This window comes from Pipistrellus hanaki (genome assembly GCF_964339955.1).
Source record: "Pipistrellus hanaki genome assembly, chromosome: 9".
Classification (NCBI taxonomy): Eukaryota; Metazoa; Chordata; class Mammalia; order Chiroptera; family Vespertilionidae; genus Pipistrellus; species Pipistrellus hanaki.
The window spans coordinates 890692-908541 of NC_140511.1; positions in this window are offsets into that span (position 1 = coordinate 890692).

The window sequence follows — 17850 nt, forward strand, 5'->3', positions numbered from 1 at the left end:
AACTTGTTTAGAACAGCTGAAAGAGAACCTCCAAGTCAGTTCTTAGTGTAGAAAAGGTAGCTAAGATAAGGAAAATCCTTAATTCGAGTTAAGATAACATCAAACACTGTATGAATCCTATATTCATTACTTAAAGGAGACTAGAGTGGTAAATGTGTGTTATACAAGGCAGAATACCATTGACATAGAGAAAGAAACACGTTCAGCAGCTTTGGAAAGCCTTACACTACACTGAAATGTAGTACTACACTCTATAACACAGTTCAGAGACAATGTTCCCTAGCTCCCTCAGTTCATAACAGTGTGTAGGAAGTTGTTTGATAAAGTGGGCAAAGCTTATACTTGGGCCAGAAGGCAGCATATAGGAAACTACATGAAAACATGAATAATTCAGTGAAAATGACTGTAAACAGATGAGAACTTGTTTAGAACAGCTGAAAGAGAATCTCCAAGTCAGTTCTTAGTGTAGAAAAGGTAGCTAAGATAAGGAAAATCCTTAATTCGAGTTTAGATAACATCAAACACTGTATGAATCCTATATTCATTACTTAAATTAGACTAGAGTGGTAAATGTGTGTTATACAAGGCAGAATACCATTGAAATAGAGAAAGAAACACGTTCAGCAGCTTTGGAAAGCCTTACACTACACTGAAATGTAGTACTACACTCTATAACACAGTTCAGAGACAATGTTCCCTAGCTCCCTCAGTTCATAACAGTGTGTAGGAAGTTGTTTGATAAGGTGGGCAAAGCTTATACTTGGGGCAGAAGGCAGAATATAGGAAACTACATGAAAACATGAATAATTCATTGAAAATGACTGTAAACAGATGAGAACTTGTTTAGAACAGCTGAAAGAGAATCTCCAAGTCAGTTCTTAGTGTAGAAAAGGTAGCTACTATCCAGGAAATCCTTAATTCGAGTTAAGATTACATGAAAAACTGTATGAATCCTATATTCTTTACCTAAAGGAAACTAGAGTTGTAAATGTGTGTTATACAAGGCAGAATACCATTGAAATAGAGAAAGAAACACATTCGGCAACTTTGAAAAGGCTTACACTTCACTGAAATGTAGTACTACACTCTATAACACAGTTGAGAGACAATGTTCCCTAGCTGCCTCAGTTCATAACAGAGTGTAGGAAGGTGTTTGATAAAGTAGGCAAAGCTTATACTTGGGCCAGAAGGCAGAATATAGGAAACTACATGAAAACATGAATAACTCAGTGAAAATGACTGTAAACAGATGAGAACTTGTTTAGAACAGCTGAAAGAGAAACTCCAAGTCAGTTCTTAGTGTAGAAAAGGTAGCTAAGATAAGGGAAATCCTTAATACCAGTTAAGATCCCATGAAACATTGTATGAATCCTATATTCTTTACTTAAAGGCAACTAGAGTGGTAAATGTGTGTTATACAAGGCAGAATAGCATTGAAATAGAGAAAGAAACACTTTCGGCAGCTTTGGAAAGGCTTACACTTCACTGAAATGTAGTACTACACTCTATAACACAGTTGAGAGACAATGTTCCCTAGCTGCCTCAGTTCATAACAGAGTGTAGGAAGGTGTTTGCTAAAGTGGGCAAAGCTTATACTTGGGCCAGAAGGCAGAATATAGGAAACTACATGAAAACATGAATAATTCAGTGAAAATGACTGTAAACAGATTAGATCTTCTTTAGAACAGCTGAAAGAGAATCTCCAAGTCAGTTCTTAGTGTAGAAAAGGTAGCTAAGATAAGGGAAATCCTTAATTCCAGTTAAGATCACATGAAACACTCTATGAATCCTATATTCTTTACTTAAAGGAGACTAGAGTGGTAAATGTGTGTTATACAAGGCAGAATACCATTGAAATAGAGAAACAAACACGTTCGGCAGCTTTGGAAAGCCTTACACTTCACTGAAATGTAGTACTACACTCTATAACACAGTTGAGAGACAATGTTCCCGAGCTGCCTCAGTTCATAACAGTGTGTAGGAAGTTGTTTGATAAAGTGGGCAAAGCTTATACTTGGGCCAGAAGGCAGAATATAGGAAACTACATGAAAACATGAATAATTTAGTGAAAATGACTGTAAACAGATGAGAACGTGTTTAGAACAGATGAAAGAGATTCTCCAAGTCAGTTCTTAGTGTAGAAAAGGTAGCTAAATCCGGGAAATCCTTAATTCGAGTTAAGATAACATCAAACACTGTATGAATCCTATATTCATTACTTAAAGGAGACTAGAGTGGTAAATGTGTGTTATACAAGGCAGAATACCATTGAAATAGAGAAAGAAACACGTTCAGCAGCTTTGGAAAGCCTTACACTACACTGAAATGTAGTACTACACTCTATAACACAGTTCAGAGACAATGTTCCCTAGCTCCCTCAGTTCATAACAGTGTGTAGGAAGTTGTTTGATAAGGTGGGCAAAGCTTATACTTGGGGCAGAAGGCAGAATATAGGAAACTACATGAAAACATGAATAATTCATTGAAAATGACTGTAAACAGATGAGAACTTGTTTAGAACAGCTGAAAGAGAATCTCCAAGTCAGTTCTTAGTGTAGAAAAGGTAGCTAAGATAAGGGAAATCCTTAATTCCAGTTAAGATCACATGAAACACTCTATGAATCCTATATTCTTTACTTAAAGGAGACTAGAGTGGTAAATGTGTGTTATACAAGGCAGAATACCATTGAAATAGAGAAACAAACACGTTCGGCAGCTTTGGAAAGCCTTACACTTCACTGAAATGTAGTACTACACTCTATAACACAGTTGAGAGACAATGTTCCTAGCTCCCTCAGTTCATAACAGTGTGTAGGAAGTTGTTTGATAAAGTGGGCATAGCTTATACTTGGGCCAGAAGGCAGAATATAGGAAACTACATGAAAACATGAATAATTCATTGAAAATGACTGTAAACACATGAGAACTTGTTTAGAACAGCTGAAAGAGAATCTCCAAGTCAGTTCTTAGTGTAGAAAAGGTAGCTACTATCCAGGAAATCCTTAATTCGAGTTAAGATCACATGAAAAACTGTATGAATCCTATATTCTTTACCTAAAGGAAACTAGAGTGGTAAATGTGTGTTATACAAGGCAGAATACCATTGAAATAGAGAAAGAAACACATTCGGCAACTTTGAAAAGGCTTACACTTCACTGAAATGTAGTACTACACTCTATAACACAGTTGAGAGACAATGTTCCCTAGCTGCCTCAGTTCATAACAGAGTGTAGGAAGGTGTTTGATAAAGTAGGCAAAGCTTATACTTGGGCCAGAAGGCAGAATATAGGAAACTACATGAAAACATGAATAACTCAGTGAAAATGACTGTAAACAGATGAGAACTTGTTTAGAACAGCTGAAAGAGAAACTCCAAGTCAGTTCTTAGTGTAGAAAAGGTAGCTAAGATAAGGGAAATCCTTAATACCAGTTAAGATCCCATGAAACATTGTATGAATCCTATATTCTTTACTTAAAGGCAACTAGAGTGGTAAATGTGTGTTATACAAGGCAGAATAGCATTGAAATAGAGAAAGAAACACTTTCGGCAGCTTTGGAAAGGCTTACACTTCACTGAAATGTAGTACTACACTCTATAACACAGTTGAGAGACAATGTTCCCTAGCTGCCTCAGTTCATAAGAGTGTGTAGGAAGTTGTTTGATAAGGTGGGCAAAGCTTATACTTGGGCCAGAAGGCAGAATATAGGAAACTACATGAAAACATGAATAATTCAGTGAAAATGACTGTAAACAGATGAGAACTTGTTTAGAACAGCTGAAAGAGAATCTCCAAGTCAGTTCTTAGTGTAGAAAAGGTAGCTAAGATAAGGAAAATCCTAAATTCGAGTTAAGATAACATCAAACACTGTATGAATCCTATATTCATTACTTAAAGGAGACTAGAGTGGTAAATGTGTGTTATACAAGGCAGAATACCATTGAAATAGAGAAAGAAACAAGTTTGGCAGCTTTGGAAAGCCTTACACTTCACTGAAATGTAGTACTACACTCTGTAACACAGTTGAGAGACAATGTTCCCTAGCTCCCTCAGTTCATAACAGTGTGAAGGAAGTTGTTTGATAAAGTGGCCAAAGCTTATACTTGGGCCAGAAGGCAGAATATAGGAAACTACATGAAAACATGAATAATTCATTGAAAATGACTGTAAACAGATGAGAACTTGTTTAGAACAGCTGAAAGAGAACCTCCAAGTCAGTTCTTAGTGTAGAAAAGGTAGCTAAGATAATGAAAATCCTTAATTCGAGTTAAGATAACATCAAACACTGTATGAATCCTATATTCATTACTTAAAGGAGACTAGAGTGGTAAATGTGTGTTATACAAGGCAGAATACCATTGAAATAGAGAAAGAAACACGTTCAGCAGCTTTGGAAAGCCTTACACTACACTGAAATGTAGTACTACACTCTATAACACAGTTCAGAGACAATGTTCCCTAGCTCCCTCAGTTCATAACAGTGTGTAGGAAGTTGTTTGATAAAGTGGGCAAAGCTTATACTTGGGCCAGAAGGCAGCATATAGGAAACTACATGTAAACATGAATAATTCAGTGAAAATGACTGTAAACAGATGAGAACTTGTTTAGAACAGCTGAAAGAGAATCTCCAAGTCAGTTCTTAGTGTAGAAAAGGTAGCTAAGATAAGGAAAATCCTTAATTCGAGTTTAGATAACATCAAACACTGTATGAATCCTATATTCATTACTTAAAGTAGACTAGAGTGGTAAATGTGTGTTATACAAGGCAGAATACCATTGAAATAGAGAAAGAAACACGTTCAGCAGCTTTGGAAAGCCTTACACTACACTGAAATGTAGTACTACACTCTATAACACAGTTGAGAGACAATGTTCCCGAGCTGCCTCAGTTCATAACAGTGTGTAGGAAGTTGTTTGATAAAGTGGGCAAAGCTTATACTTGGGCCAGAAGGCAGAATATAGGAAACTACATGAAAACATGAATAATTCAGTGAAAATGACTGTAAACAGATGAGAACGTGTTTAGAACAGATGAAAGAGATTCTCCAAGTCAGTTCTTAGTGTAGAAAAGGTAGCTAAGATAAGGAAAATCCTTAATTCGAGTTAAGATAACATCAAACACTGTATGAATCCTATATTGTTTACTTAAAGGAGACTAGAGTGGTAAATGTGTGTTATATTAGGCAGAATACCATTGAAATAGAGAAATAAACACGTTTGGCAGCTTTGGAAAGCGTTACACTTCACTGAAATGTAGTACTACACTCTATAACACAGTTGAGAGACAATGTTCCTAGCTCCCTCAGTTCATAACAGTGTGTAGGAAGTTGTTTGATAAAGTGGGCATAGCTTATACTTGGGCCAGAAGGCAGCATATAGGAAACTACATGAAAACATGAATAATTCATTGAAAATGACTGTAAACACATGAGAACTTGTTTAGAACAGCTGAAAGAGAATCTCCAAGTCAGTTCTTAGTGTAGAAAAGGTAGCTACTATCCAGGAAATCCTTAATTCGAGTTAAGATCACATGAAAAACTGTATGAATCCTATATTCTTTACTTAAAGGAAACTAGAGTGGTAAATGTGTGTTATACAAGGCAGAATACCATTGAAATAGAGAAAGAAACACATTCGGCAACTTTGAAAAGGCTTACACTTCACTGAAATGTAGTACTACACTCTATAACACAGTTGAGAGACAATGTTCCCTAGCTGCCTCAGTTCATAAGAGTGTGTAGGAAGTTGTTTGATAAAGTGGGCAAAGCTTATACTTGGGCCAGAAGGCAGAATATAGGAAACTACATGAAAACATGAATAATTCAGTGAAAATGACTGTAAACAGATGAGAACTTGTTTAGAACAGCTGAAAGAGAATCTCCAAGTCAGTTCTTAGTGTAGAAAAGGTAGCTAAGATAAGGAAAATCCTTAATTCGAGTTAAGATAACATCAAACACTGTATGAATCCTATATTCATTACTTAAAGGAGACTAGAGTGGTAAATGTGTGTTATACAAGGCAGAATACCATTGAAATAGAGAAAGAAACAAGTTTGGCAGCTTTGGAAAGCCTTACACTTCACTGAAATGTAGTACTACACTCTGTAACACAGTTGAGAGACAATGTTCCCTAGCTCCCTCAGTTCATAACAGTGTGAAGGAAGTTGTTTGATAAAGTGGCCAAAGCTTATACTTGGGCCAGAAGGCAGAATATAGGAAACTACATGAAAACATGAATAATTCATTGAAAATGACTGTAAACAGATGAGAACTTGTTTAGAACAGCTGAAAGAGAACCTCCAAGTCAGTTCTTAGTGTAGAAAAGGTAGCTAAGATAAGGAAAATCCTTAATTCGAGTTAAGATAACATCAAACACTGTATGAATCCTATATTCATTACTTAAAGGAGACTAGAGTGGTAAATGTGTGTTATACAAGGCAGAATACCATTGACATAGAGAAAGAAACACGTTCAGCAGCTTTGGAAAGCCTTACACTACACTGAAATGTAGTACTACACTCTATAACACAGTTCAGAGACAATGTTCCCTAGCTCCCTCAGTTCATAACAGTGTGTAGGAAGTTGTTTGATAAAGTGGGCAAAGCTTATACTTGGGCCAGAAGGCAGCATATAGGAAACTACATGAAAACATGAATAATTCAGTGAAAATGACTGTAAACAGATGAGAACTTGTTTAGAACAGCTGAAAGAGAATCTCCAAGTCAGTTCTTAGTGTAGAAAAGGTAGCTAAGATAAGGAAAATCCTTAATTCGAGTTTAGATAACATCAAACACTGTATGAATCCTATATTCATTACTTAAAGTAGACTAGAGTGGTAAATGTGTGTTATACAAGGCAGAATACCATTGAAATAGAGAAAGAAACACGTTCAGCAGCTTTGGAAAGCCTTACACTACACTGAAATGTAGTACTACACTCTATAACACAGTTCAGAGACAATGTTCCCTAGCTCCCTCAGTTCATAACAGTGTGTAGGAAGTTGTTTGATAAGGTGGGCAAAGCTTATACTTGGGGCAGAAGGCAGAATATAGGAAACTACATGAAAACATGAATAATTCATTGAAAATGACTGTAAACAGATGAGAACTTGTTTAGAACAGCTGAAAGAGAATCTCCAAGTCAGTTCTTAGTGTAGAAAAGGTAGCTACTATCCAGGAAATCCTTAATTCGAGTTAAGATAACATCAAACACTGTATGAATCCTATATTCATTACTTAAAGGAGACTAGAGTGGTAAATGTGTGTTATACAAGGCAGAATACCATTGAAATAGAGAAAGAAACACGTTCAGCAGCTTTGGAAAGCCTTACACTACACTGAAATGTAGTACTACACTCTATAACACAGTTCAGAGACAATGTTCCCTAGCTCCCTCAGTTCATAACAGTGTGTAGGAAGTTGTTTGATAAGGTGGGCAAAGCTTATACTTGGGGCAGAAGGCAGAATATAGGAAACTACATGAAAACATGAATAATTCATTGAAAATGACTGTAAACAGATGAGAACTTGTTTAGAACAGCTGAAAGAGAATCTCCAAGTCAGTTCTTAGTGTAGAAAAGGTAGCTAAGATAAGGGAAATCCTTAATTCCAGTTAAGATCACATGAAACACTCTATGAATCCTATATTCTTTACTTAAAGGAGACTAGAGTGGTAAATGTGTGTTATACAAGGCAGAATACCATTGAAATAGAGAAACAAACACATTCGGCAGCTTTGGAAAGCCTTACACTTCACTGAAATGTAGTACTACACTCTATAACACAGTTGAGAGACAATGTTCCCGAGCTTCATCAGTTCATAACAGTGTGTAGGAAGTTGTTTGATAAAGTGGGCAAAGCTTATACTTGGGCCAGAAGGCAGAATATAGGAAACTACATGAAAACATGAATAATTCAGTGAAAATGACTGTAAACAGATGAGAACGTGTTTAGAACAGATGAAAGAGATTCTCCAAGTCAGTTCTTAGTGTAGAAAAGGTAGCTAAGATAAGGAAAATCCTTAATTCGAGTTAAGATAACATCAAACACTGTATGAATCCTATATTGTTTACTTAAAGGAGACTAGAGTGGTAAATGTGTGTTATATTAGGCAGAATACCATTGAAATAGAGAAATAAACACGTTTGGCAGCTTTGGAAAGCGTTACACTTCAATGAAATGTAGTACTACACTCTATAACACAGTTGAGAGACAATGTTCCTAGCTCCCTCAGTTCATAACAGTGTGTAGGAAGTTGTTTGATAAAGTGGGCATAGCTTATACTTGGGCCAGAAGGCAGAATATAGGAAACTACATGAAAACATGAATAATTCATTGAAAATGACTGTAAACACATGAGAACTTGTTTAGAACAGCTGAAAGAGAATCTCCAAGTCAGTTCTTAGTGTAGAAAAGGTAGCTACTATCCAGGAAATCCTTAATTCCAGTTAAGATCACATGAAAAACTGTATGAATCCTATATTCTTTACCTAAAGGAAACTAGAGTGGTAAATGTGTGTTATACAAGGCAGAATACCATTGAAATAGAGAAAGAAACACATTCGGCAACTTTGAAAAGGCTTACACTTCACTGAAATGTAGTACTACACTCTATAACACAGTTGAGAGACAATGTTCCCTAGCTGCCTCAGTTCATAACAGAGTGTAGGAAGGTGTTTGATAAAGTAGGCAAAGCTTATACTTGGGCCAGAAGGCAGAATATAGGAAACTACATGAAAACATGAATAACTCAGTGAAAATGACTGTAAACAGATGAGAACTTGTTTAGAACAGCTGAAAGAGAAACTCCAAGTCAGTTCTTAGTGTAGAAAAGGTAGCTAAGATAAGGGAAATCCTTAATACCAGTTAAGATCCCATGAAACATTGTATGAATCCTATATTCTTTACTTAAAGGCAACTAGAGTGGTAAATGTGTGTTATACAAGGCAGAATAGCATTGAAATAGAGAAAGAAACACTTTCGGCAGCTTTGGAAAGGCTTACACTTCACTGAAATGTAGTACTACACTCTATAACACAGTTGAGAGACAATGTTCCCTAGCTGCCTCAGTTCATAACAGAGTGTAGGAAGGTGTTTGATAAAGTGGGCAAAGCTTATACTTGGGCCAGAAGGCAGAATATAGGAAACTACATGAAAACATGAATAATTCAGTGAAAATGACTGTAAACAGATGAGAACTTGTTTAGAACAGCTGAAAGAGAATCTGCAAGTCAGTTCTTAGTGTAGAAAAATAGCTAAGATAAGGAAAATCCTTAATTCGAGTTAAGATAACATCAAACACTGTATGAATCCTATATTCATTACTTAAAGGAGACTAGAGTGGTAAATGTGTGTTATACAAGGCAGAATACCATTGAAATAGAGAAAGAAACAAGTTTGGCAGATTTGGAAACCCTTACACTTCACTGAAATGTAGTACTACACTCTATAACACAGTTGAGAGACAATGTTCCCTAGCTCCCTCAGTTCATACCAGTGTGTAGGAAGTTGTTTGATAAAGTGGCCAAAGCTTATACTTGGGCCAGAAGGCTGAATATAGGAAACTACATGAAAATATGAATAATTCATTGAAAATGACTGTAAACAGATGAGAACTTGTTTAGAACAGCTGAAAGAGAATCTCCAAGTCAGTTGTTAGTGTAGAAAAGGTAGCTAAGAAAAGGAAAATCCTTAATTCGAGTTAAGATAACATCAAACACTGTATGAATCCTATATTCATTACTTAAAGGAGACTAGTGTGGTAAATGTGTGTTATACAAGGCAGAATACCATTGAAATAGAGAAAGAAACACTTTCGGCAGCTTTGGAAAGGCTTACACTTCACTGAAATGTAGTACTACACTCTATAACACAGTTGAGAGACAATGTTCCCTAGCTGCCTCAGTTCATAACAGAGTGTAGGAAGGTGTTTGCTAAAGTGGGCAAAGCTTATACTTGGGCCAGAAGGCAGAATATAGGAAACTACATGAAAACATGAATAATTCAGTGAAAATGACTGTAAACAGATTAGAACTTCTTTAGAACAGCTGAAAGAGAATCTCCAAGTCAGTTCTTAGTGTAGAAAAGGTAGCTAAGATAAGGGAAATCCTTAATTCCAGTTAAGATCACATGAAACACTCTATGAATCCTATATTCTTTACTTAAAGGTGACTAGAGTGGTAAATGTGTGTTATACAAGGCAGAATACCATTGAAATAGAGAAACAAACACGTTCGGCAGCTTTGGAAAGCCTTACACTTCACTGAAATGTAGTACTACACTCTATAACACAGTTGAGAGACAATGTTCCCGAGCTGCCTCAGTTCATAACAGTGTGTAGGAAGTTGTTTGATAAAGTGGGCAAAGCTTATACTTGGGCCAGAAGGCAGAATATAGGAAACTACATGAAAACATGAATAATTTAGTGAAAATGACTGTAAACAGATGAGAACGTGTTTAGAACAGATGAAAGAGATTCTCCAAGTCAGTTCTTAGTGTAGAAAAGGTAGCTAAATCCGGGAAATCCTTAATTCGAGTTAAGATAACATCAAACACTGTATGAATCCTATATTCATTACTTAAAGGAGACTAGAGTGGTAAATGTGTGTTATACAAGGCAGAATACCATTGAAATAGAGAAAGAAACACGTTCAGCAGCTTTGGAAAGCCTTACACTACACTGAAATGTAGTACTACACTCTATAACACAGTTGAGAGACAATGTTCCCTAGCTGCCTCAGTTCATAACAGAGTGTAGGAAGTTGTTTGATAAAGTGGGCAAAGCTTATACTTGGGCCAGAAGGCAGCATATAGGAAACTACATGAAAACATGAATAATTCAGTGAAAATGACTGTAAACAGATGAGAACTTGTTTAGAACAGCTGAAAGAGAATCTCCAAGTCAGTTCTTAGTGTAGAAAAGGTAGCTAAGATAAGGAAAATCCTTAATTCGAGTTTAGATAACATCAAACACTGTATGAATCCTATATTCATTACTTAAAGTAGACTAGAGTGGTAAATGTGTGTTATACAAGGCAGAATACCATTGAAATAGAGAAAGAAACACGTTCAGCAGCTTTGGAAAGCCTTACACTACACTGAAATGTAGTACTACACTCTATAACACAGTTCAGAGACAATGTTCCCTAGCTCCCTCAGTTCATAACAGTGTGTAGGAAGTTGTTTGATAAGGTGGGCAAAGCTTATACTTGGGGCAGAAGGCAGAATATAGGAAACTACATGAAAACATGAATAATTCATTGAAAATGACTGTAAACAGATGAGAACTTGTTTAGAACAGCTGAAAGAGAATCTCCAAGTCAGTTCTTAGTGTAGAAAAGGTAGCTAAGATAAGGGAAATCCTTAATTCCAGTTCAGATCACATGAAACACTCTATGAATCCTATATTCTTTACTTAAAGGAGACTAGAGTGGTAAATGTGTGTTATACAAGGCAGAATACCATTGAAATAGAGAAACAAACACGTTTGGCAGCTTTGGAAAGCCTTACACTTCACTGAAATGTAGTACTACACTCTATAACACAGTTGAGAGACAATGTTCCCGAGCTGCCTCAGTTCATAACAGTGTGTAGGAAGTTGTTTGATAAAGTGGGCAAAGCTTATACTTGGGCCAGAAGGCAGAATATAGGAAACTACATGAAAACATGAATAATTCAGTGAAAATGACTGTAAACAGATGAGAACGTGTTTAGAACAGATGAAAGAGATTCTCCAAGTCAGTTCTTAGTGTAGAAAAGGTAGCTAAGATAAGGAAAATCCTTAATTCGAGTTAAGATAACATCAAACACTGTATGAATCCTATATTGTTTACTTAAAGGAGACTAGAGTGGTAAATGTGTGTTATATTAGGCAGAATACCATTGAAATAGAGAAATAAACACGTTTGGCAGCTTTGGAAAGCGTTACACTTCACTGAAATGTAGTACTACACTCTATAACACAGTTGAGAGACAATGTTCCTAGCTCCCTCAGTTCATAACAGTGTGTAGGAAGTTGTTTGATAAAGTGGGCATAGCTTATACTTGGGCCAGAAGGCAGAATATAGGAAACTACATGAAAACATGAATAATTCATTGAAAATGACTGTAAACACATGAGAACTTGTTTAGAACAGCTGAAAGAGAATCTCCAAGTCAGTTCTTAGTGTAGAAAAGGTAGCTACTATCCAGGAAATCCTTAATTCGAGTTAAGATCACATGAAAAACTGTATGAATCCTATATTCTTTACTTAAAGGAAACTAGAGTGGTAAATGTGTGTTATACAAGGCAGAATACCATTGAAATAGAGAAAGAAACACATTCGGCAACTTTGAAAAGGCTTACACTTCACTGAAATGTAGTACTACACTCTATAACACAGTTGAGAGACAATGTTCCCTAGCTGCCTCAGTTCATTACAGAGTGTAGGAAGGTGTTTGATAAAGTAGGCAAAGCTTATACTTGGGCCAGAAGGCAGAATATAGGAAACTACATGAAAACATGAATAACTCAGTGAAAATGACTGTAAACAGATGAGAACTTGTTTAGAACAGCTGAAAGAGAAACTCCAAGTCAGTTCTTAGTGTAGAAAAGGTAGCTAAGATAAGGGAAATCCTTAATACCAGTTAAGATCCCATGAAACATTGTATGAATCCTATATTCTTTACTTAAAGGCAACTAGAGTGGTAAATGTGTGTTATACAAGGCAGAATAGCATTGAAATAGAGAAAGAAACACTTTCGGCAGCTTTGGAAAGGCTTACACTTCACTGAAATGTAGTACTACACTCTATAACACAGTTGAGAGACAATGTTCCCTAGCTGCCTCAGTTCATAACAGAGTGTAGGAAGGTGTTTGATAAAGTGGGCAAAGCTTATACTTGGGCCAGAAGGCAGAATATAGGAAACTACATGAAAACATGAATAATTCAGTGAAAATGACTGTAAACAGATGAGAACTTGTTTAGAACAGCTGAAAGAGAATCTCCAAGTCAGTTCTTAGTGTAGAAAAGGTAGCTAAGATAAGGAAAATCCTTAATTCGAGTTAAGATAACATCAAACACTGTATGAATCCTATATTCATTACTTAAAGTAGACTAGAGTGGTAAATGTGTGTTATACAAGGCAGAATACCATTGAAATAGAGAAAGAAACAAGTTTGGCAGCTTTGGAAAGCCTTACACTTCACTGAAATGTAGTACTACACTCTGTAACACAGTTGAGAGACAATGTTCCCTAGCTCCCTCAGTTCATAACAGTGTGAAGGAAGTTGTTTGATAAAGTGGCCAAAGCTTATACTTGGGCCAGAAGGCAGAATATAGGAAACTACATGAAAACATGAATAATTCATTGAAAATGACTGTAAACAGATGAGAACTTGTTTAGAACACCTGAAAGAGAACCTCCAAGTCAGTTCTTAGTGTAGAAAAGGTAGCTAAGATAAGGAAAATCCTTAATTCGAGTTAAGATAACATCAAACACTGTATGAATCCTATATTCATTACTTAAAGGAGACTAGAGTGGTAAATGTGTGTTATACAAGGCAGAATACCATTGAAATAGAGAAAGAAACACGTTCAGCAGCTTTGGAAAGCCTTACACTACACTGAAATGTAGTACTACACTCTATAACACAGTTCAGAGACAATGTTCCCTAGCTCCCTCAGTTCATAACAGTGTGTAGGAAGTTGTTTGATAAGGTGGGCAAAGCTTATACTTGGGCCAGAAGGCAGAATATAGGAAACTACATGAAAACATGAATAATTCATTGAAAATGACTGTAAACAGATGAGAACTTGTTTAGAACAGCTGAAAGAGAATTTCCAAGTCAGTTCTTAGTGTAGAAAAGGTAGCTAAGATAAGGGAAATCCTTAATTCCAGTTAAGATCACATGAAACACTCTATGAATCCTATATTCTTTACTTAAAGGAGACTAGAGTGGTAAATGTGTGTTATACAAGGCAGAATACCATTGAAATAGAGAAACAAACACGTTCGGCAGCTTTGGAAAGCCTTACACTTCACTGAAATGTAGTACTACACTATATAACACAGTTGAGAGACAATGTTCCCGAGCTGCCTCAGTTCATAACAGTGTGTAGGAAGTTGTTTGATAAAGTGGGCAAAGCTTATACTTGGGCCAGAAGGCAGAATATAGGAAACTACATGAAAACATGAATAATTCAGTGAAAATGACTGTAAACAGATGAGAACTTGTTTAGAACAGATGAAAGAGATTCTCCAAGTCAGTTCTTAGTGTAGAAAAGGTAGCTAAATCCAGGAAATCCTTAATTCAAGTTAAGATAACATCAAACACTGTATGAATCCTATATTGTTTATTTAAAGGAGACTAGAGTGGTAAATGTGTGTTATATAAGGCAGAATACCATTGAAATAGAGAAAGAAACACGTTTGGCAGCTCTGGAAAGCATTACACTTCACTGAAATGTAGTACTACACTCTATAACACAGTTGAGAGACAATGTTCCTAGCTCCCTCAGTTCATAACAGTGTGTAGGAAGTTGTTTGATAAAGTGGGCAAAGCTTATACTTGGGCCAGAAGGCAGCATATAGGAAACTACATGAAAACATGAATAATTCAGTGAAAATGACTGTAAACAGATGAGAACTTGTTTAGAACAGCTGAAAGAGAATCTCCAAGTCAGTTCTTAGTGTAGAAAAGGTAGCTAAGATAAGGAAAATCCTTAATTCGAGTTAAGATAACATCAAACACTGTATGAATCCTATATTCATTACTTAAAGTAGACTAGAGTGGTAAATGTGTGTTATACAAGGCAGAATACCATTGAAATAGAGAAAGAAACACGTTCAGCAGCTTTGGAAAGCCTTACACTTCACTGAAATGTAGTACTACACTCTATAACACAGTTGAGAGACAATGTTCCCGAGCTGCCTCAGTTCATAACAGTGTGTAGGAAGTTTTTTGATAAAGTGGGCAAAGCTTATACTTGGGCCAGAAGGCAGAATATAGGAAACTACATGAAAACATGAATAATTCAGTGAAAATGACTGTAAACAGATGAGAACGTGTTTAGAACAGATGAAAGAGATTCTCCAAGTCAGTTCTTAGTGTAGAAAAGGTAGCTAAGATAAGGAAAATCCTTAATTCGAGTTAAGATAACATCAAACACTGTATGAATCCTATATTGTTTACTTAAAGGAGACTAGAGTGGTAAATGTGTGTTATATTAGGCAGAATACCATTGAAATAGAGAAATAAACACGTTTGGCAGCTTTGGAAAGCGTTACACTTCACTGAAATGTAGTACTACACTCTATAACACAGTTGAGAGACAATGTTCCTAGCTCCCTCAGTTCATAACAGTGTGTAGGAAGTTGTTTGATAAAGTGGGCATAGCTTATACTTGGGCCAGAAGGCAGAATATAGGAAACTACATGAAAACATGAATAATTCATTGAAAATGACTGTAAACACATGAGAACTTGTTTAGAACAGCTGAAAGAGAATCTCCAAGTCAGTTCTTAGTGTAGAAAAGGTAGCTACTATCCAGGAAATCCTTAATTCGAGTTAAGATCACATGAAAAACTGTATGAATCCTATATTCTTTACTTAAAGGAAACTAGAGTGGTAAATGTGTGTTATACAAGGCAGAATACCATTGAAATAGAGAAAGAAACACATTCGGCAACTTTGAAAAGGCTTACACTTCACTGAAATGTAGTACTACACTCTATAACACAGTTGAGAGACAATGTTCCCTAGCTGCCTCAGTTCATAACAGAGTGTAGGAAGGTGTTTGATAAAGTAGGCAAAGCTTATACTTGGGCCAGAAGGCAGAATATAGGAAACTACATGAAAACATGAATAACTCAGTGAAAATGACTGTAAACAGATGAGAACTTGTTTAGAACAGCTGAAAGAGAAACTCCAAGTCAGTTCTTAGTGTAGAAAAGGTAGCTAAGATAAGAGAAATCCTTAATACCAGTTAAGATCCCATGAAACATTGTATGAATCCTATATTCTTTACTTAAAGGCAACTAGAGTGGTAAATGTGTGTTATACAAGGCAGAATAGCATTGAAATAGAGAAAGAAACACTTTCGGCAGCTTTGGAAAGGCTTACACTTCACTGAAATGTAGTACTACACTCTATAACACAGTTGAGAGACAATGTTCCCTAGCTGCCTCAGTTCATAACAGAGTGTAGGAAGGTGTTTGATAAAGTGGGCAAAGCTTATACTTGGGCCAGAAGGCAGAATATAGGAAACTACATGAAAACATGAATAATTCAGTGAAAATGACTGTAAACAGATGAGAACTTGTTTAGAACAGCTGAAAGAGAATCTGCAAGTCAGTTCTTAGTGTAGAAAAGTAGCTAAGATAAGGAAAATCCTTAATTCGAGTTAAGATAACATCAAACACTGTATGAATCCTATATTCATTACTTAAAGGAGACTAGAGTGGTAAATGTGTGTTATACAAGGCAGAATACCATTGAAATAGAGAAAGAAACAAGTTTGGCAGATTTGGAAACCCTTACACTTCACTGAAATGTAGTACTACACTCTATAACACAGTTGAGAGACAATGTTCCCTAGCTCCCTCAGTTCATACCAGTGTGTAGGAAGTTGTTTGATAAAGTGGCCAAAGCTTATACTTGGGCCAGAAGGCAGAATATAGGAAACTACATGAAAACATGAATAATTCATTGAAAATGACTGTAAACAGATGAGAACTTGTTTAGAACAGCTGAAAGAGAATCTCCAAGTCAGTTGTTAGTGTAGAAAAGGTAGCTAAGATAAGGAAAATCCTTAATTCGAGTTAAGATAACATCAAACACTGTATGAATCCTATATTCATTACTTAAAGGAGACTAGAGTGGTAAATGTGTGTTATACAAGGCAGAATACCATTGAAATAGAGAAAGAAACACTTTCGGCAGCTTTGGAAAGGCTTACACTTCACTGAAATGTAGTACTACACTCTATAACACAGTTGAAAGACAATGTTCCCTAGCTGCCTCAGTTCATAACAGAGTGTAGGAAGGTGTTTGCTAAAGTGGGCAAAGCTTATACTTGGGCCAGAAGGCAGAATATAGGAAACTACATGAAAACATGAATAATTCAGTGAAAATGATTGTAAACAGATGAGAACTTCTTTAGAACAGCTGAAAGAGAATCTCCAAGTCAGTTCTTAGTGTAGAAAAGGTAGCTAAGATAAGGGAAATCCTTAATTCCAGTTAAGATCACATGAAACACTCTATGAATCCTATATTCTTTACTTAAAGGAGACTAGAGTGGTAAATGTGTGTTATACAAGGCAGAATACCATTGAAATAGAGAAACAAACACGTTAGGCAGCTTTGGAAAGCCTTACACTTCACTGAAATGTAGTACTACACTCTATAACACAGTTGAGAGACAATGTTCCCGAGCTGCCTCAGTTCATAACAGTGTGTAGGAAGTTGTTTGATAAAGTGGGCAAAGCTTATACTTGGGCCAGAAGGCAGAATATAGGAAACTACATGAAAACATGAATAATTTAGTGAAAATGACTGTAAACAGATGAGAACGTGTTTAGAACAGATGAAAGAGATTCTCCAAGTCAGTTCTTAGTGTAGAAAAGGTAGCTAAATCCGGGAAATCCTTAATTCGAGTTAAGATAACATCAAACACTGTATGAATCCTATATTGTTTACTTAAAGGAGACTAGAGTGGTAAATGTGTGTTATATAAGGCAGAATACCATTGAAATAGAGAAAGAAACACGTTTGGCAGCTTTGGAAAGCCTTACACTTCACTGAAATGTAGTACTACACTCTATAACACAGTTGAGAGACAATGTTCCTAGCTCCCTCAGTTCATAACAGTGTGT